This window comes from Octodon degus, unplaced genomic scaffold, assembly GCF_000260255.1.
Source record: "Octodon degus isolate 3935 unplaced genomic scaffold, OctDeg1.0 scaffold00216, whole genome shotgun sequence".
NCBI classification, from domain to species: domain Eukaryota; kingdom Metazoa; phylum Chordata; class Mammalia; order Rodentia; family Octodontidae; genus Octodon; species Octodon degus.
The window spans coordinates 1,682,796-1,703,637 of record NW_004524792.1 but is presented as its reverse complement, the minus strand read 5'-3'; the positions used below and the strand labels follow the sequence as shown (position 1 = coordinate 1,703,637).

The 20,842-nt window shown below is 36.8% G+C and overlaps 1 non-coding gene across 1 annotated transcript; it reads left to right on the top strand.

Annotated features, from left to right (window-relative positions):
• The first annotated feature begins 9,155 nt into the window (after window positions 1-9,155).
• Window positions 9,156-9,262, top strand: LOC111813726. The gene has a single exon (XR_002818899.1). It is a non-coding gene; the product is annotated as a U6 spliceosomal RNA (small nuclear RNA).
• Window positions 9,263-20,842: the final 11,580 nt, after the last annotated feature.

Genomic DNA, 20,842 nt, shown 5'->3' with positions numbered 1-20,842 from the left:
GCATACATATTTATGAGTGTTATCTCTTCCTCTTGAGTTTTTCCCCTAACTAGTATATAGTGGCCTCCTTCATTTTGCTTGATCATTGTTTGTTTGAAGTTGAGACTGTCTCAGAACAGAATTGCTACCCCTGCTTTTTCTCAGGTGCTGGGGCATGTAGTATTGTGCTCCATCCTTTGACTTTCAGCCTATGGACGTCTTTATGAGTTAAAGGTGTTTCTTGTATACAGCATATTTTTGGATTTTGTTTCCTAATTCACTGTGCCAGTCTATTTCACTTAATTGGCGAATTGAGTCCATTTACATTGATGGTTTGAATTGAGATGTATTGACTTATGGTTGCCATGTTATTTCCCTGTTATCGTTTACTCCTTTTTCTCCTGTGTTTAATTGCTTACCCTATGTAGTTGGTTGCTTCCGACCTCATTCGTAGAGTACTGATCATTTTGGTCCCTCTCTAGAACATGTTTCAGTAGCCTGTGTAAGTTTGTCTTTGTCACCGCGAAATTCTTTAGCTGTTCTTTGTCATGGAAGTATTTCACTTCTCCATCAAACTGGTAAGCGAGTTTTGCAGGGTATGGTAGTCTGGGCTGGAATTTGTTTTCATAGAGGACCTGGAGTACTCTGCTTCATGCTCTTCTTGCCTGCATGGTTTGTGAAGAGACGTCGGCTGTAATTCTGATGGGTTTTCCTTTGAATGTGATCTGTTTCTTTTCTGTAGTGGCTTTCAGTAGATTATTCTTGTGCTGAATTTCTGGGATCTTGACTATTATATGTCTTTGTGTGTATTTCATTGGGTTGAGGTTCCTTGGCATTCTGTATGCTTCGGTTACCTGAATGTCAGATTGTTTCCTCATGTTTGGGAAGTTTTCTGCTGTTACTTCTGTCCATATTTTTTTAATGACATTTGCATTGACTCCTTCTTTCTCATTGATGCCTATTAGTCTCACATTGTTCTTCTTTGCATCATCTTGCATGTTATGGATTATTCCTTTCTGCTTCCTCATTGTTTTGAAGAGATCCTTTCTTACCTTTTCACTAGCTGCACCAACATCTTCAAGATTTGAAACTCCGTCTTCACATTCACTTAAACGGTTTTGCAAGCTTGTGATTGAGAGTTTAATTTCCTCTATATCTCTTTGACTCTGCTTCATGCGATCTATTTCTTTCCTGTATTGCTCATTCAGGGAATCCGTCATTTTTCTAATCTCTTTTTTTTTTTATCAATATCTTCTTTAGAAGCAGTTAGAAATTCTTTTACTGTAGTACTTTTTTCAGATTCGGTTTCCGCCTAAGTTTCTGTAGTTGTTTCTTTACTTCATCTGCTATGAGTTCTGAGAGTTCTTTTTTTATTTCAGAAAAGAATTGCCTCTGATTTCCTCTATATCTTTTTGTTGTTGCTTATTTACTACCAACACTATTAATTCATGCATTTGAGCTGAGCTAGTATCCTCCACACTTGTTTTGGGTGGGCACTGCATTTCTTCCATATGTTTCTGCATTTGATTCTTTAGTGCAGATGTTATTAATTCAGGGATTTCTTTTTTTATTTCCAATCTGAGGTCTTCTATATCTTTCTGTAGCTGTTTCTTTATTTCAGAAGCCATTGACTCATTGCTTTCAGCTATGTGATTCCCAGTTTTTTCTGTGTTAGTGTCCTCTGTACTTGTTACGGGTGGGCTTGGGTTCTGAGGTTGCATTTTGTTCCTTCTCATCATTTTGTGTAGCACTATCTTCTAACCTTTGTTGTAGAGCTTTGCTATAGTTATAACCTTCGCATGTGCTGAAGTTCAGGTGCAGCTCTACAAAGTTTGAACTTATCCAGCTGTGTCTGGCTTGGGTCTGGCTGCTGTGCTCAGCTACTTACAGCTTCTGCCCTTGAGGGTGAACCTGCTGTGCCCCTGTCGCAAGATATTCTGCTCCTGGACTAGCTGGGTGGATCTATCCTCTACAGTCTCTGCAGGGATTGCAGGTGCCGGGTTACACCCCAGGCGTGTATGCCAGGCCTGAGCTGCAGCTGGAGGGGGCAAGGTGAATTAGGGAGAAGAGGAAGCTCTCCCACACACTCACCGGACCTGTGCTAGGACTGGCCTGGGGGTTCCTGGAGTGCGGCAAAAATTCCTACTCATTGGGCGGGGTGGGGCAGGTACTGCGGAGTGGTGGAAGGCGGCCCCAGAGGGCAGGAGAGGGTCCGGCCCACGCTGCGCCTGGGCTGGGTCTGGTCCCACTGGCGCAGGGTAGCAGAAAGCTCTCCCACACCCTCGCCGGACCTGGGCTAGGACCGGGTCCCAGGAATTTTAGAATACCAGAAATTTGGAGTGTCTAGTGAGGAAAACCTCAGGCGATGAGTAAAACCAGTCCAAGACAGAAGCTACGTGTACTACAATCAGAAAACACCATAAAGGTTAGGCTGCCCAATCTTTGGAGCTCAGTTATCTCTGTTTGCCCCAGAGGCTGGAGGTGGAGTTATAGAATTTAGTGTTTGTAGTGCTAGGTTTTGGTCTTGCTTTGCTCTGATTCATTTCTAGTTGCCTCTTGTTTAGGAAAGAACTTCTATCCACTTCTAGCTGTTTCTTCTTTTAGGATAGAAATTTTACTCTGTGTTATTGTATGTTAGAAATATTGAACATTCTTTTTTGACTTGCCAGTGGCTGATGCCTTGATTTTATTTATTTGTATGGTTCTTTGCATTTTAGGGAAGGATCTACATGGTGTTCAGGGTCTCACTACTAGATTGGGCTCATAGTGATTCTCCTGTTTGCAGCCTCACAAGAGTTGGGATTACAGGTGAATGCCACCACACCCAGTCTCAATTGCCATCTCAGCTGGGCCAGCATGGCAGGCCCAGGGATCGAACCCCATGCCCCTGTGCCTGCTTGCAGGTGCTTTAATCTGCGTAGTTATTTGGCTGGCCTACATGCCTTGATTTCAGAGGAATAATTTGGACCTGGACTTTTCAGCAATGCTGAAACTGTTAAGAATTTAGCAACTCATAAAGGTACAATAAATGCATTTTGCATAATAAAATAAACCCCTTCTGTGATTTAGGTGAGGAATGTTATGTTTTCTAATCTATAATTTTTTTTCTAATAATCTTAATGGACCATTATTTATATGGTCATTTTTGTACCCAAGAGCTTTGATTTGAGACCTGACCATAAAGGACAGATCCCTGGGCTGAGTGATGCAGAAGGGTGCACTCTCATCTCCTGTTCTTCCCTTATTGCCCTGGTTCCTGGCCACCATGCACTGAACAGCTTTCCTCTGCCACTCCATTCTTCCTTGGTATTTATGCCCTGGAACCAGCGAATCATGGACTGATCCTCTGAAACTATGAGCCAAAGTAAGCCTCTCCTCCTTAAGTCTCACCTGTTAGGTGTTTTGTCCCAGTGGTATAAAAGCTTACCAATACAGAAGTAGAGAGAAGTTAAGTTCTGTAATGGGAACAAGTTTAACATAAAATAAAGGCTGGTTCTAGTCTTTCAAGTAATGTAATTTTATATTTGTTATATCAATGTTTACTCTTTCATAGTCATATTATATCAGGCATGGACCATTATTTATATAGTCATTTTTGTACCCAAGAGCTTAGAAAATATTCTTTAAAATAATATAGGAAAAATTATTTGATGTCCTCTGAGGAAAGATAGGCTGCAAACCATTATTTCATAGAGAGAACTATATAGCCTCTTTGCTTTGATGTAAGCCCAGATTATTTTTTCACTTAATGAAAAAGGTGCTTTGAAGGATGAGCCAGGTAGCCTGTGACAAAGGGTGGAGTCTACATAGACACCAAAGATAGTCTAATGCATCCAGCCGACTGCCCTTGGAGCTTTGAAAATTGCTCCAATCCTACCTGATTTTCTAGTAATGCATTCATTTCATGATATCAGATAGCTCACCTTGAAAATCACTTTCCCATGTTTTAAAGTCTGTGAAGTCTCCCTCACTTTTTTCTTTTTCTTCTAACTATTAATTTATTCCTCTAACTTTTAATGCATAGGATAACTCAATCTTTTTACCCCATTACAGAAAAACACCCAGAGGCAAATCCATGAGAGAACAGATATCCTTTGTACTGGATTCTGTGGCTATTATCTTATCACTACTAATTTGTATCCTATGAAGTAATGCAGATTATTCTGAAATAGTTTTAAAAGTAAAACCACACTTTTCTGTGTGATACCATATAGTGTGAAGATTTTTGTTCTGTGAATACACCAACAAATGTGTGAGTTTTTCCTATTACAGCTCTCTCTGCATTTCTGGGTGGCATGTCTCAATAATCTGTACAGTAGGCTAGAATAATTATGTCACAGCACAACAATTTTATTTTTGAGCACCGGCTATCCTTTACTCCCTTTCCTCCATAGAAAGAAATTCTATGTTATAAACACAGTAATATTTTTTTGAAACAAACAAAAACTGAAGAAAGTTTCTTGGTAAGAAAATTAATGTGAATTTTTCTAAAGAACATCAGTAGACCAGGTGATATAATAAATACATGGGTCATCTGCGTGAAAGTGGAGTTCTTTAACCAACATCTTGCAGAAAAGGCAGTATACACACATTTGTTCTATCTGGAATAAAATATAATTGAGGATTCTCAATCCTGTCTATTGTGCTGGTAACAATTTGTAAGGTACCGAGTTTTCTTATAATACAATGTTATAGTTTTGGGCCATTATTTCAAAATTTGGTCATTTGAAAGACTTTTGAAATAATTTCAGATGCATTTCTCACCAGGGCAATTGGTAATTACCCAGCGATAACCATCTGATGGAAAGAACCAACAAATTTATGAGAGCAATACTAATTACATCACACAAAGAAATGTTCAGCTTCCACTTTGATAATTTTTTAGAAAAGACGTAATTGGATAATTTTGTATTTGAAGCTCAGACTGAATTTCTCTAAAGCAATCTCTTGGCAGGAGAAAATTCGTAACTATTCAGCAAATTAAAGTGAAAATATTAAGATAATTAGGTAACATGGCTGGAAATTGAAGAAGTGGCTTCTACACATGCAGTGCATGTAGCTAAGGGCATTTGCCGATGGTGCAATGCAAGAGCACAGGAAATCCCTGCATCCTGGTGTTTGTGGATCATTTCAGACATACCTGCCTTTGATCATGCAGAGAGCAGGTTATATTCATGCTCTACTTAAAGTTTCAAGCTTAAGGTATAAATTTGGCAAGAATCTTGAAAAGATTTCTTGGGAAAGGGCTATGTTAAAAGCATCCATAATATTAAAGCATTATAATTTCTATGATTCACCAGTAAATTACTCAAATACTTCTTCAAGATATCATAAGTTCAACAGTTCTGATGGGAGCCTTCTCTTTCCATGTCAGTACCTGGAGTGCTCCAGTCTCTCGTCTCCACCTCTCTGCCTGCCCTGCTCAGCACCTGTCACCTGGAGGGCAAGCCTTCATGCACTTGGGTCTGCAGACTGTCTCCCAAGATCAGCTTGAAGACACCCAGGAGATAGGGTGGTTGCCTTTTCAAAGTAAGCTGTGTATACAGTAAAGCTCTGTTTTGTCCTTCATGCCCATTTAAAATAAAATTGCATGACACTAAAAAATGCTATCAGAAATTCAAAATGGATGAGCCAAATCTGACTCAACTGAACTGAACATTTATGTTACTTTAGTCAAAAATATTTTATTCAGTTATTAACTTGTTGATCTAATCATTCATTTATTTTATAAATATGTACTAAAGATCCACTAAGATGACACACTAGAAACTTTTCATGTTTTATAACCCTTTCTCTCATCAAAACTAAAAAGTGGGTGCTATGTGCATTTTAGGACTGAAGAGTCAAGGTATTAAGTTTTGTATGGTACATAATAAAGCAGTTGATAAACTAGAATTTGAAATAGTTTGGATTTCCGATTCTATGTTTTTCTCCCTTGCCTTACTCTACTTCTTTACCAATCCATTAGTACACAAAGAGGACATCTTGTCAGGCCACATTCTCTGGAATATGAACATTGTAAGTGGTAGATGAAAAAGAAAGGGCTGGAGTTCCATTATCCCCCTCAAGAGGATGCACCCCAAAACAAGCAGAGCCTCCACTAGGCCCCATCTCTTAAAGGTCTCCCAAGTCCTGCAGCGCTGTGCACAGCAGGCCATACCTTTAACAGAGGCCTTTGGGGAACCTCAAGTTCCAAACTAACAGAAACAAAACATTGGTAGCTCAACTGAGTAAGAGCTATAGAGCCCTAATAAGACAAGCTAAATATACTGATTCAAATCCAATTAATAGGGCTGGTGAGATGGCTCAGTGGTCTAAAGCACCTACTTAGAACAAGCTAAGCTAAGTAAAGCACAGGGACAGCAGTTCAATCCCCCAGTACCACATGCCAGCCAGCCCTGCCCCCTGGTGGGCTGACCTGGCCACACACACACACACACACACAAAATAAATAAATAAATAAACAAACAACAACAACAAAAAACCAAATCCAATTAATATCAATACATTGGAAGTGATATGTGGTTGTGAGTAGAGAATGGGGTACAACGCACAGCACTTATGGTGTCATATTTCATAGAAAGCAGTGAAATGCGTCTAGAACCAAAGGACTGAGAAATAGTAGGTGAGCATGTCGTTGTTCAAATAAGGTAAAATAACAGAAGAAACAGCAACAGGGATTCAAATTTTCTAGCGTGTGTTTTGTAAAGACTTAAAAATCCATATGAATCTTAATCAATGAAGGTATAAACATAAGTTCCTAGGAGCTTCCAGAGAGGGAACAATAATAGAAATCTGGCATCTTGCAAAAAGTATCAGAAGTGAGAAAATGTAGAATTATAGCATTTTTGGTTTTGCTTAAATCTATAGTTGCACTTGACTTTACTACTTTACTTTTATTTTTCTTAATGATGGTACCAGGGATCAAACTCAGAACATTGAGCTTGCCAGGCAAGCACTTATTCCACTGAGCTATCTCCCCAGCCCCAAATGGCACCTGACTTTAAAAATTGTGTTCTTTTGCTACTTCAGAATAAATAAAACTTTAATTTACCAATAAAAAGTAAATACTTTTTACTAAGTATACCAGCTTATTTAACCACAGATTCCTTTTTTCAGCTCTGGAAGACCAAATAATTTATGCATTTCATTTTCATAATAACTGTTTTGAAGAGAAAATCCACAAAGAAAAACTTGTGTAAGGACTACACATCTAGTCTTATCCTTGCACTACATAAATAGTATCAATATTGCTTAATTGATAAACCGTTCAAGTGAGCTCTGAGTGATGAACTTACATGATTCTTGTCACTACTTTCGGTCAACATGGCAACTTTCTGTGGGTTTTACTATGGGAAGTGCAGAAGTCTAGGTAAAATTTGATCTTTCCTAAACAAAGCAATAGTCTTGGATAATGGTATTTAAACTACCCAAATCATACCCTTAATCAATGGAATTATCAAACTGTATTCCTTGGAATTTCTCTGACTTTTGGTGTTTTCCATTGTTTTTAGAATTCCTGATGACAGACTCCATTTCAGTAGTTGGTATGAGGTTAATGGAAGTTGAAGGGTAAACCAGATATTCTCTGTGTGTTTCATCAGTGTCACTCTTTCTATTTGATATATAAAGGTTTTATGAGACTATCTAATGGAACTTCTGGAGACTTTGCTAGACTATTCCCTCATTCTGAATTTATTCTCAACCTGTATCTAAAGAGTTTACAAGCCCTTTCACACATACTACTGGTAAATTCAATCTCCCTAGATTTATAAATGATTCAAGCTCCTGACTATCCTAAATAACAAGTGACCTGAGAGAGTCTCTTGAACCCTGTTCTATTGCTCAATACATAAATTTCCTCTGAGAATTTTATGTACTGCACTGATGTTCTGACTATCCCTTCTACATATTAACCCAAGTCATTACATGAAATGGTAAAACACATGGCAGCCAATATAACAAATCAGTGCATTTAAGAACCATTGATGAGCAGATTTCCAATGGCCCCAACTGGAAGGTCTTCCAGCCCAAATTTCTGCAGCATATCCAATAGATATTATGTGTGTGAAATGGCTTGTTGAATTCCAGAGTCACTGTGTTCTGGTCTTTCCATTCTGCTGGTCTAGTGATTCTTTCATAAAAAGAAAATGTAGATAATTTCATTTGACATTTTAAATTAACACATTCTGCCTTGGTAATCACCATTTCTCCTTTTGAAGATTGCCTTGAAAACTTTTTTCTAAGACATTAATTTTACAATTTTGCCCAAGACTGCTGTCAAGAGTAAAACAACCTACTTTCTTCATGTGATAAATTAAAACTGTTTGTAGTCATGTTTTTCACCTCTTCTGCATATTTCTTAGGGAAGAACTGACAGTGCTTCTTGGAGCCTTTAGAAAACAGCTCAGATACTCTGTGACAGCATTTGTCCATGATGTGCTATTTTCTCATCCTAGCCTTCTACTTCAGTTTTTTTCTGACAACTGTTATCATACAGTCCTCCCATCAGATCAAAACATCTGTAAAACACATTATCAACTGCAAATGTACAGAGGAGGGTATGAATAGTAAATTCAATGAGAGCAAGATGCTATCTTTAAGCCTAAACAGATGTGCAATTATGTTAAATTTAAATTGACTAATGACTCAGACTAACAGAGATGTAGTTGTACAGATTAAAAAACAAAGCTCCATCTGATATTTACAATATAAGAATAGAGAAAGCTTGTTGGTTAAAATATGAAAAAATATAACTGCAAATATTAACTAAACAAAGAAAGTATATTAATACCAAACAAAGTGATCTTTTTGGGAAGGTAATTCCCAAATAAAAACAAAGATATTTTAAAGCAGGTTAGTAAGACAGTTAAAATGATTAATATATTGCATACTTTTGTTTTCATAGTAGTTATTTAGAGTACAAGATAAAGGCATAATATCTTGTCCAAACAATATTAGCACAAATTTTTCTCTTTAATGAACTAAGAGAAACAAGCTATATAACTATCATAACTATCTTGTGTATAAATATATTTTGTCTTCTTTCCTTTGTTCCATTCCCCCTTTCTCTGTCAAACTTTGTCTTTTCTTCTGAGCCATGTCTTTCCAATTCACAAAATCTTTTGTACCTTTTGCATTTTACTTGTTCAGTTTCTCACACAAAGGAGACAGTTGTGCTCGCTTTGGCAGTACATATACTAAAATTGGAATGATACAGAGAAGATTAGCATGGCCCCTGTACAAAGGAGACAGTTAACATTTATACATGTGAGTCTGATCTATTTTGCTTATGAGTATGGTCTAGAGTCACATCGATTTACCTATAAAAGTCTCCAGTATTATTTTTATTTTTATTTTTTATTTTTAAAATAAAAAAAGAAAGTTATAAAACATAAATACTATGAGTACAATTTTGTATTAAAATGATCTCATAGGGCTGGGGAGATAGCTCAGCAGTCTAGGTGCCTGCTTGGCTAGTGCAAGGTCCCAGGTTCAATCCCTGGTACCACATGTGTGCTGGCCCTGCACTGTGAAGATGGCCTAAACTGGATTTGTTGGCACACTACTATAATCTCAGCATGGGGGAGGCTGAGACAGTAGGATCAGTACTTGTCTGAGCTAATAGCAAGACCCTGTACCAAATACATACATAAATAAAAGACTTTAAAAAATTTTTTAAATGATCTCATGATGTCAATCCATTTAAAGTCCAGAAAGATATATATAAATAATAAAATTGAGTGCTTATATATGATAAGATTTTAGACATTTTAGCTTTGCTAATTTCTATTTTGCAATATATAATGCTTTTGTATTCAAGAAAAATTACTATTAATTTACAATTTTACTGATACATTTAAAAATTTTATCAGAAGAGGAATTTTAGTATCTCTGCATTCTCTTTTAAATTTTGGCCAGGCTATATATGTTGCATGAATGTGTTGGTTTGTGTGCTCAATCAGTGGGCTTATGTCTCAGTTACTATTCACTCATTGCTGGGACACATACCCAACACCCAAAATAAAGGAAGGAAAGGTTTATTTTGATCACTGTTACTGGAGGTTGCAGTCCACACTCAGCTGGCTCCAAGGCAGAGAGGCACATGGCAGAGGGCAACCTCACATAGTGGCCTCAAAGAAGAAGTAAAGGTTTTTTTTGGTGGAACCAGGGATTGAACTCAGACCCTTGTACTTGCTAGGGAAGTGCTTATTCCAATGAGCCATCTCCCAAGCCCCAGTAGCCTCAAAGAGCAACAGAGTGAAGGAAAGAGAGCAGCAGCTAGAGCAGCTAGCTTCTCTTCTCTCCCTACATTGTAATGCAAATTACCTGCCCCCATAGTCCCAGTGGATCATGAGTTAATCACAAACTCTTGAAGTCCTCTCCATGACTGCATGAGGCTTTGGGGGAACAACTAGACACAAATCATAACATTCCGCAACTGGAAGCCCAAAGACTCATGCACATCCCTTTTTGCAAAAGCCATTTTAGTCCATCTCTAAGAGTTGCCAAAGTCCCAACAGTTTCAGCATTCCTGAAAAGTCCATGTCCCCAGTCTCCTCCAAGATCAAAAGCAAACTCTTAGCTGTGAGTCCCCGTAGAAATGAAAAGTTAAACACTTAACAACATTCAAAGACACAAGGCATACATTACCATTCCAAAAGGTACACACAGCGGAATATTAAGCATCAGGATCAAAGCAAGTCCACAATCCAGAAAGACAAACATTAAGTCCTATAAGTCCATGTGGGACATTCGAAGCAATCTGTGGCAAATTGTGAGCTCCATGTGGCTCTGCCCCTATGGCACTCATGGTGGTAGCTCCCATGGCTTCTCTCTTAGGCTGGCTTTGCTCCCTCTTTGCAGTTTCCCTTAGATGATCCACGTTCCTGGCTTTTCCAAACTTCTGGGCTTCCACTGAATAGGCTTCTCACTCACAGCTTTACATATTGCCCTCTCGAGGGCACACTGCCTATTCCCCCCAGGCCTTCTTCTGAAATCTTCTAAATATGTACTATTTCTATTGTCTTATCAATTATTATACTTTCTTTTTTATGTATTTGGTATAGGGTCTCACGTACACTTGGGTACACGTGTGAGAAAAATTAAGGTTTATTGAAAACAAGCATTAATGTTCAATTATTTGTCCAATCTTGCATAACTATATCTGTTAATCTGAGCAACAGATTTGATGATAAAAATACATAATATAACAGCCATTGTTAATTTGCTATTCTTGTTTTGAAAATCTGCACCATGTATATTACGCATATGACTCTGTTTCTGTCTTTGTTCTTGCTGTTGTGTTTATTTTTACTCTTTAAGATAAATTAATTAAAAAATAGATATTTCTTGTGTAAAAAAAGAAAAGAATAAGCAAGCAAATGTAATGTCATATAAGATAATTTAATATAGCTCTCTTGCTAACTAATAACAGTGCTTGACAAAATTTCAGCAAGAGTATAGATGCATATATCCCAATTAATCTAGGCTAAATGTATATATATATATATATATATATATATATATATATATATATAATGCAGTGCTCCCAAAGTTTCCAAATAAGCATTCTTTTCAGGCATCTATGTGAGTCACACAGAATGTAAAAGGACTTCACAATGTGGACCATTCTTCATTCTCTAACCATGGTAAATTCAATTAGCAACTGACAACATAAAACCAATTGAAATATTTTTATCTATTTTAAAATTAGAATGCACATTTCTAAATAATGCATGCATCAAGTAACAGTAAATATTAAAAAACAATTTAACTAAAGTATAATAAATAATATTTGTGAACTATTCTGGGGTGTACATGGAAGTTTATCATCTTAAGTAAATAAATAAATAAATAAATATATGAAAAAAATAAAGTCTGATAACAAATGACCTTAGCATACAAATAAAAAATTAGTAAGCAAAAGTTAAAACCAAGGAAACTAGAAGGAAAAAAAAGGAATAGAATAGAGAGGATCACTATAGCTTGTCACTTGACACAAAAAATAAAAGTGTTAAACTCTAGATAAGATTTCAACAAGATCTCAAAAATTAAAAATAAATTAGACAAAATATAATTTTGTCTAATTTATTTTTATATAAATTTTCTATAGCTATATAGAAAACATAGCTTACCAAAGTGAGTAGGAAAATTAATGTAAGATTTGTATAAATCTCTAATTATTAAGGAAGTTGAATCTACAATTTATAATTTTCCACAAGGAAAACTGTAGTTACTGTTGTCTTCATGTGTGAATTTTTCCAAACACTTAAAGAAGAAATGTTAACAACTTTTAACCACGTTTTCTGGGGAGGTGGGCGGGGAAATGCATCCCTATTTGTCTTATGACATCATTATAATTTTGACACACAAAAAATGGGAAAAACAATAAAAACAAACTTGCTGGTAAACTTTGATTATTAATACAGATGCAAAATTCAAAGTAAAATGAACAAACTGAACCTATTTCATTCATATGTAGATGATTCATATCCAGAATACATAAAAATGATTTACAGGTATCTAGGACAGACAGCCCAACTGAAAAATGGGCAAGAAATTTGAACAAAGACTTTTCATAAGGACTATCTTAATGGTTAAAAGTAATTTGAAAAAAGAAAAAATACAGAACCTTATTGGCAACCAGGAACCTGAAGTTAATGGCATACTTAATGAGACATAACTACATGGTCAACTGAAGGAGTATAACTGAAAGGCTTTTTTTTTTATTTGTGGAACCGGGGATTGAACTCAGGCCCTAGTGCCTGCCAGTGAAGTGCTTATTCCACTGAGCCATCTCCCCGGCCCTTGAAAGGCTTAACATAAAACTTGATCTGGACCTTTTGCTCAGAAGATGACAGTGTACATTGTAAATCCCCCAAAACTGCTATGGGAAGAACCAAGGAATTTAAATGCATGCATACACTCTGGCCCAGCATTTCTGCCTCTGTGTGTGTGCATGCTTGACAGAAACCCATAGAAATATGCCTCAAATATATTCACAGAAATGCATAGAGCATTGCTCTCTATAAGAGACAAAAATGGGTTAAATCCAGTACCAAATGGGGAAGTGAATCAGGTAGCAAGCAGGCATGAATACAGGACAGGGCCTCTTCCTGTTGGGAGTTGGGTTAGTGACTCATTTGGGCTCTTTCAAGGTGATTGATACCTATTTAGAATACCAATTCCTGCTGCCCTCCATAGGGAAGTATGTGGCTGAATTTGCTTGCTCTTTTGTCTTGAGGTGTGGCCCACAGCAGGGAGTGTTTGTCTCTTCCAAAGTTGGAAAGTCACCTTGTCTTCCATATTGTCTCCTTGAGGGCCTGGCCCTGTCTGACTGCCTATAATATTTCTATCTAATTCAGCTGCCTACAACATTCCTCCTTCTGAAGAAGTAGCCCGACCTGCCAGGAGGGAATCATGGATGAGGACTGCTCTGGCTTCTTCAGGTTGCAATTTTACATGAGCAATGGTGCTTGTAATCTCATTGGTTGACCATAGGTTTGTCCCACCTTATGCCCACCTAAACGAGTTCCCATGTTCTCCACCACCTTAGACCCACCTCACTGCATGGTGAGCTTCCCAGGGACCTGCTCTGGGCCCCCCTTCTATCCTTCTCTTGGACAGAAGCTTTCTCTCTTCCCAATAAATACATTCTGCTCATAACCTCCGTTTGTTCCTACAATTCATTCTTTGGTTTTAGAGAACATGAACTTGTCCCACGTACTTTTCAGGTCAGGAGTTTCATTTTCTCCCCTATATCAATGAGGCATTAAAATCTACATTACAAAACTATTGTCTACCTTCATATATTCTTATGGGCTAAAATAGCACACCCTTAAGACAATCTTAGATCCTTAACTACTTATAATATTTGCATTTCTAGAAAAAAAAATTCAAGGTCTTATTCTTCAGTCTCCTAGGAAATAATTTTCTCTTTAAAAACTTCCTATTGTTAAAGTCAGTTGAAATAAAAAGCATTAAAGGTAATTCTACATTGCAGGCATCTATTTTCTCATAATCTGATGCTAATGTTTTGGTTTTTGTGTCTGTCTTTTCTATTCTTTCTCTTTGGGAAAACCAGCAGTTTATGTTGAAAAAATGTGTCAATAAAATGTAATAATAAAGCTTTAAAAAAAGACAAAAATGGGAAGTAATTAAGACAGCTGTCAAAAGGTCTACGGATATACAGTGATTTATCGAAATCATAGAATATTATAGAGTAAAATGAACCAAACAAATACTATATGCAACAATATGGAAGTATCTAATAAATATATTTTGAGTGAATAAAGTCAAAAATAATATGTATAATAGTGTCAAAAGTACAGATTATCATCACCCCGTAGAAGAGGTGGAAGGAGGTCTAGCATGTGGGACAGTGGCAGGGATGGTGTTCCAGTGCAACAGAGAGTTTTAATTCAATTTCTGTTTTTTTGGTTGTTGTCGTATTTGTGTGTGTGTGTGTGTGTGTGTGTGTGTGTGTGTGTGTATTGTGTGTAACTGGAATTGAACCCAGGTCCTTTACACTAAGATTCATCCCTAGTCCTTTACTTATTTATTTAGGTTTATTTTTATTTTGAGACAGAGTCTTGCTAAGTTGCTATGTTGCCCAGGATGTGCTCAAACTTACAACCTCCCAGCCTCAGTCTCCCAGTGTGCCATGTAATGCCACACCTGGCTATTTCAATTTCTTGACCTGTGAGGTTGTTATATACTTGTATTTACTTTTTATAGTCGTAACACAATTAGGATATTTCTGTGTTTATGTTAGTGTATGCTTTTTTCAGTGTGCACTTTTTATATAAAAAGTTTAAAAGGTATTTCAATACTCTCCTTATTTGCAAAACTTAAGAAAAAAGTTGATATAACTCAACAGTGAAAAGGTAGGAAAATAATTTGCACTCACTGTTGATGAAAATGTGAAGTGGTAAAATTGTGTTGGAGATAGATTGAAATTACGCCATAAATTTAGAGTCATTCTCTGATGTAACAAATATTGTAAGAATATACCTGAAGAGTTACCTGTGACTATACATTATAATACCTGTAACATTACTTCAAAAGTTAAAACCACTGATGTGCCTATCAAAATACAATATATAAATTATAGTGTTTCCAAAAAATGAATATAATGTAAAGTAGCAAATGTGGCTACAAACAATGCATGAATGAATTCTATAAACACAATACAAAGGTAAAAAAAAAAAGGGACAAAACACACAAAATCACACATGCAGTAGCATTTCACTCATTTTAGATTTAGAAAGATGCAAAATGAAGTCACTGTTTTATGAATGCTATTATAGGTGGTAAAACTGCAAAGAAGTGTAAGGATGTTATACTGTTACAAAATTCAAAAAGTGGTTATCCATAGGAAGTCAGGCAGGAAAGGAATAAGATCGAAGAAACAGAGATGCTTAATTTTATGGGTGTCTGTGTTCTTTTTCCTGACAAGGGTTTTCATGAATCTTTACCTTGTACATCTTTGTTAATATAAAACATGTGTCATGTTTCCCCACTTATATGTGATGTTTCAAATTACATGTTAGAATACTTTCTGAAGAATTTGCAAGGGCTTATGAAAATGTACAGTGAATGCTTAAATTAAAAAAAAATTATTACAAGCAAAGAAATTACCATTAATCCCGCTAAAAATAATCCTATTCCTTTGAACACAATTATCCCATTGTTCTTGCCACTTTGAAGCCATTCTGGAAGTTGTCTTCTTTGTGTATCTATAGAAATTGTGATTAAAATTTTTGGTGGATATTGCTGCCAATGTCATCTCATGAAAGGCAGGCTCATAAGAACAGCACAAGTCAGAGCGTGGTGGCGTGCACCTGAAATCCCAGCAGTAGGGAGACAGAAATCAGGAGGATCACTATGAGTCTGGGCTATGTACTGAGACCCTGCACAAAAAAAAAAAAAAAAAAAAAAAAAAAAGACCAGCACAGCGTCTCCTTGTGCAATCCATTTGTCAAGATCTGGCACCATGTGACCTCTGGCTGTTCCCCAAAGTGAAAATGACCATGAAAAAATGCATATGAATCAACTCAGGACACAGAGGCAGTCACAACAGCATGACTAGAAACAGTCATGAAAAAGGGCTTCTAGAGCTGTTTCACAAAGGAGGCTTGGTGGGCGATCAGTGTGCAGGGAAGCACGGGGATATTCTGAAGGGATTAATCGATTAATCTGAGTGTAACTTGTACTGGAACAAATTTCTTGAAAATTCAAATATTCACCATATTTCAGTCATACCTCATAAATTGCATCAGTTATTTTTCTATATATTTACCTTTATAAAAAAGTCATGTTTTGTTCCTGAGGTCGCCTGTCACTGTATCTGTCATAGAACATCCAGGGTATTCAGACATCACACATAGGAAATCATTGCTTAGCATCTATCTGTTCCCTTGATTCTGACATTAAAAAAAAAAAGTTAAGGGTTGTGAACCAAAGTAGTTCTCAAGTTCTGAGCAATAGCACAAAGGAGCAATGATGGCCCACTATAGAACAAGACTACCAAGCTATCTTGGCAACCACCTTTTGTGACTCTTAAAATCTTTGTGGCAAGCCAAACACTCAAATACAGCCTTGAACCAGCAGGCACATATTCCTAATCCTTTCCCAATGAAGCATCACTCGGCTTACTTAACTTATCTGCCTCAGTTCTGGGCCCTTTATTGGTTACCTATTCATCACCATGTATTTATATATATTGATATTTCTGAAAGTGTGTTGCATGATGTTGTCCTCAAATTAGTTGTTTAGGTTACAAAATATAAATATACAAAATTGGTTTAAAGAAGAAACAAAGCAATAACGAGAGCTATAAAAAATTCAAAAGGAAAAAAATGAGAATAAAAAGAAAAATTTTAAGCATTAACTGTTCCTTTCAAGAGACTAGCAAAAATCAGCATTACAGTTATCCAAACTATCCTGCATATATACCTAAATATATCTTTTCCCTTTCTTTCTTTTGTCCTTTTCCTCATTCTAGTTTCACTTTCCCACTGAAAAACTCCTTTCCCTTTCACAGTATCTGTTGTACCTTTCTAATTTTATTTACTCTTCCAGGTTCTCACACTAGCAAGATAATATGATGTTTGCAAATGTGGATCTGATTTATTTCATTTACCAATAGTCTCTAGTTTTGTCCATTTACATACAAAAGCCTCAAATTTATCCTTTTTTATAGTTGAATAATACTCCACTGTGTAAAAATACCATGGATGTTACATTTTTATCTTGTGGAATCGATGAGGATGTGTTAGTAGGTACCAGTGTGATCTGAGGGCAGTGCTATTTAGATGAAGACTGTGGGGGAGGTGGAGCTGCTATAATCTAATGATACTATTTTATCTCAGGGGGGGTGATTTATAATTTAGGGGAGAGCTACACTAGAATAGTTCTGAAGCTACTTAAAAAACTCTATCTCTTGGACTTCCTATTTATTTCTTCCTGCTTCTTAGCTTATGTTTCTATCTTTATTTATTTGAAACCTCTTTTTAATACAAAAATACTGAAGTGCAGATTGTAGTACTCTTTAGCAATGTATTAGTATTTGATGTAGTATTTAAGTCTTTTAAAAAATTATTTCTTGGGGCCAGGGAGACAGCTCAGTAGAATAAGCATGTGCCTGGCAAGCACAAGGGCCTGAGTTCAATCCTCAGTTCCAAAAAAAAAATTATTTCTTGATTAATTTCAAAATGTTTGGAAAAGTTATTTCCTTGTTGGTTTTTGAAGCCCAAGCTTTAGAGAACTAGAAAAGAAGAAAAAATATAAATGGAAAACAAATGCTCAAGTTTTTCTACCTTTTCTCTTTGTGTTAGTTTTAGTCTGTATGGGATAGTAGTCAGCTTTGGAGGACTAGGTGATCATTTTCCCCTTAATTTGACCTTTTCTCAGGCCATTATACTAATCTAGAATTGCTCCTTTTTGCCATGCAACCTGAGTTTGCACTACACTTTCTTAGAATGTTCCTATCTATACTGGAAGCATTTAATTAATGTCAGTGTAGTAGATGCAGTTGGTGCCCTGGGATCCCATGTATAGGCTGCTGTGGGTGCTGCTGCTAATCCATAACTCAGCTGTCTCTGGAGGAGGTAGGGTACCTGTGTGTTTGGAGCTTCCTTCTTAGGTGGTGCCTGACTGGAGTACCCTCCCTTGCTATCACTGTAGGTGGCACAAAGCCAATTACTGCTGGGCATGAGAAAGCCCAAAGATGCACTTTCACCTCCAGTAGTGGAGACACTGAGGTTCTCTCTCATTAGATCAGCATAAAAGTAGAGTTGACCTTAAACCACTGTCTTGCTTAGTTACTCCTCTTCCATATTCTGCTTGTCTCACTATACTGCAGTTTTCTCTAGGGAGTAATATAAAATGCTGTGAAGTATTGGAGATTTGTCCCAGCTGTAAGCTAACAAGTTACTTAGTCAGAGTTGTTTCTTCAACATGGGAAACTAGGAGATTCCTGGGACAAAGATAAAGGACAATTTCCTCCACATAGCAATAAAAATAGATAGAAAATCATCATTTTGGTAAAAGCTCAGAGCCCTTGTTCTTAATGAAATCCAGATGACAACCATGCACAGTAGTTTCATAGAAGTATACTGAATTTAAGGGTTCTTAATTTTTTATAACAGAAAGTAAACAATTTTGCCCTTTATTGTGGAGAGACTTTTCTCTCTGTTTTCCAAAGCTCTTTAATAATCAATTACCCTTGAAAAGATATTCCAGAACAAAGGAAGCCAGCCCAATGCTTCTGGTCCTTGTGCATGAGAAATATGCAAAGTCTATGGAGAATTGTTAACCAACAATATTCTCTAATTTCTATGTCCTCTTAGAAATTATTGAGAAATTTATCATAATTATGCTAGAGTTCTAACAGTCATCTAGCTCTCCCTTTAATGGCTGTGAATTTTTCTCCTTTCACATGCAGTGTAATTGAACATCTTTGTAGTTTTTCTATAAAGCAGTGGAAACTTCTACTGCCCACCTTCAGACTAGTTATCAAAATAGAGTGGGTCCAAAACCGACTGCAGGATTGGCAAGGAAACCCCTCTTCACTGAAGAGAATTAACAGCAACCAATTCTATAGCAACATTCCATGAGCATTCCTCCCAGGATTTAGCCTATAAGTAGATTCTATAGTTAGCCTCATTAACAAATTAATGATCACTGATTGCCTTTGGATCATACAACTTGACCCAAATCTTCATTACAAATTCCCCTGGACTGCTTTCGAATACTGTTAATTGGCCCATCAAATACTGATTCTTTCTTTCAGAAATTACAGCCTTTCTAACACCCAATCTTTATTGAGAAGATCGTCAAGAACTATGAAGTGCCTGAGGTTGTATTCTATTTGCAAGCTAATAAGTAACCCTGCTACCACTTCATAGATGCTGGGAGAAGATATAAAACTGCTGTGTCACAGGCAAGGACAGCTTAGAACGCTCAACAATATCAGTAGAGAAAGTACCATATTTTCACATGGTTTTCCAAGCCCATTTTCCCAGTGGGTGTTGTGGACAGCCAGGTGAGATACTTAGACCCAAAGTTGGCTCATGTGCAGGAGAGAAACCTTGAGGTTAGGGAACCACAATTTTTATACTTGGCAGTCAGCAAATTTACCACTTTTTTGCTAGAAGGAAATGTTAAGAGTTAGTCAGCTTTCTCTTGTTCTGACCAAATACTGCCAGAGATCAATAAGCTTCAAGGAAGAAAGGTTTGTTTTGTCACAGAGGTTTCAATTCATGTTCACTTGGTTTCCTTGCTGCTGGCCTGTGGAAGCATCTGATAAGCAGAGCTGTGTACCACACAATGGCCAGGAAGCAACAAGAGAGAAGGGGACAGACTCATAATGAACCCTTCAGTGGCCTGCACTTCTTCCAGTAACTTCATCTCATAAGTGTCCCATGACTTCCCGATAGCATCACAGGTTGGTGACGTAGGCTTTAGCATATAGGTCTTTGGGAGACATTTGAAATAATAAAGTTATATCTATCATACTGGACAATAAGCAAGAAAGTTTTGTGAGTGGACACAGTATTTCTAGTTCCCATGGTTCTGCTATATAAATAACCTTGAACTGATAATTAGCCAGCATCTCTGCTCATTAAATATACATGAATCCAAGAGACCTGTGATGAAGTGTCTCCCAATAAGCGTTCATTTAGCAAATCAATTTCACATGAATCTCTGTCTCAAGTTCTGCTTCTTTGGACCTCAACCTAGTGAAAACAAAAGCAAGTGCTAGAGGTTACATCTGAAAGCCACAACAAAAGTGATTCTCACTAGCCATCTTATTACTTATAGAAGACTAAAGTTGAATAACAGTGAGAAGGCATTTCCAATGGCCACACGTGTTTGGCTTTGTTTCTGAGAGCTATATTTGATAACTTTCTGCTATTGAGAGAAAATGAGTATTTTCCAGGAAAGCAATGTCAACAAAAAAACTCCCAAATGGGAACATGCAGATCAAGTGTTTAATTCAACTAATTTTACAAATTATATTATCATCAAAATTAGCTAAAGCCCGGCCTATGTTTTTCTTTCTAGTCTACATTATTACATTTTTACATCTTCCTCTTTCCTTCTGTTTCTTCCCACTTCTCTCATTTATTTTATTTTATTTTTTCAAAGTTTTATTGATAAACAGATAGCAATGAGACAGTTTCAAATCAAATCGGAAGTACAGTTTCAACAAACAATACACTGCATATATTCTTCTTAGTGGTTAATTGCTGTACAAGATGCAGACTTGTGATCTTATTTACAAACACCATTAGAACAAATCATTCAATTCATTAAGAGAATGCAATTATATATCTATCCCAACCACTTTGAATAC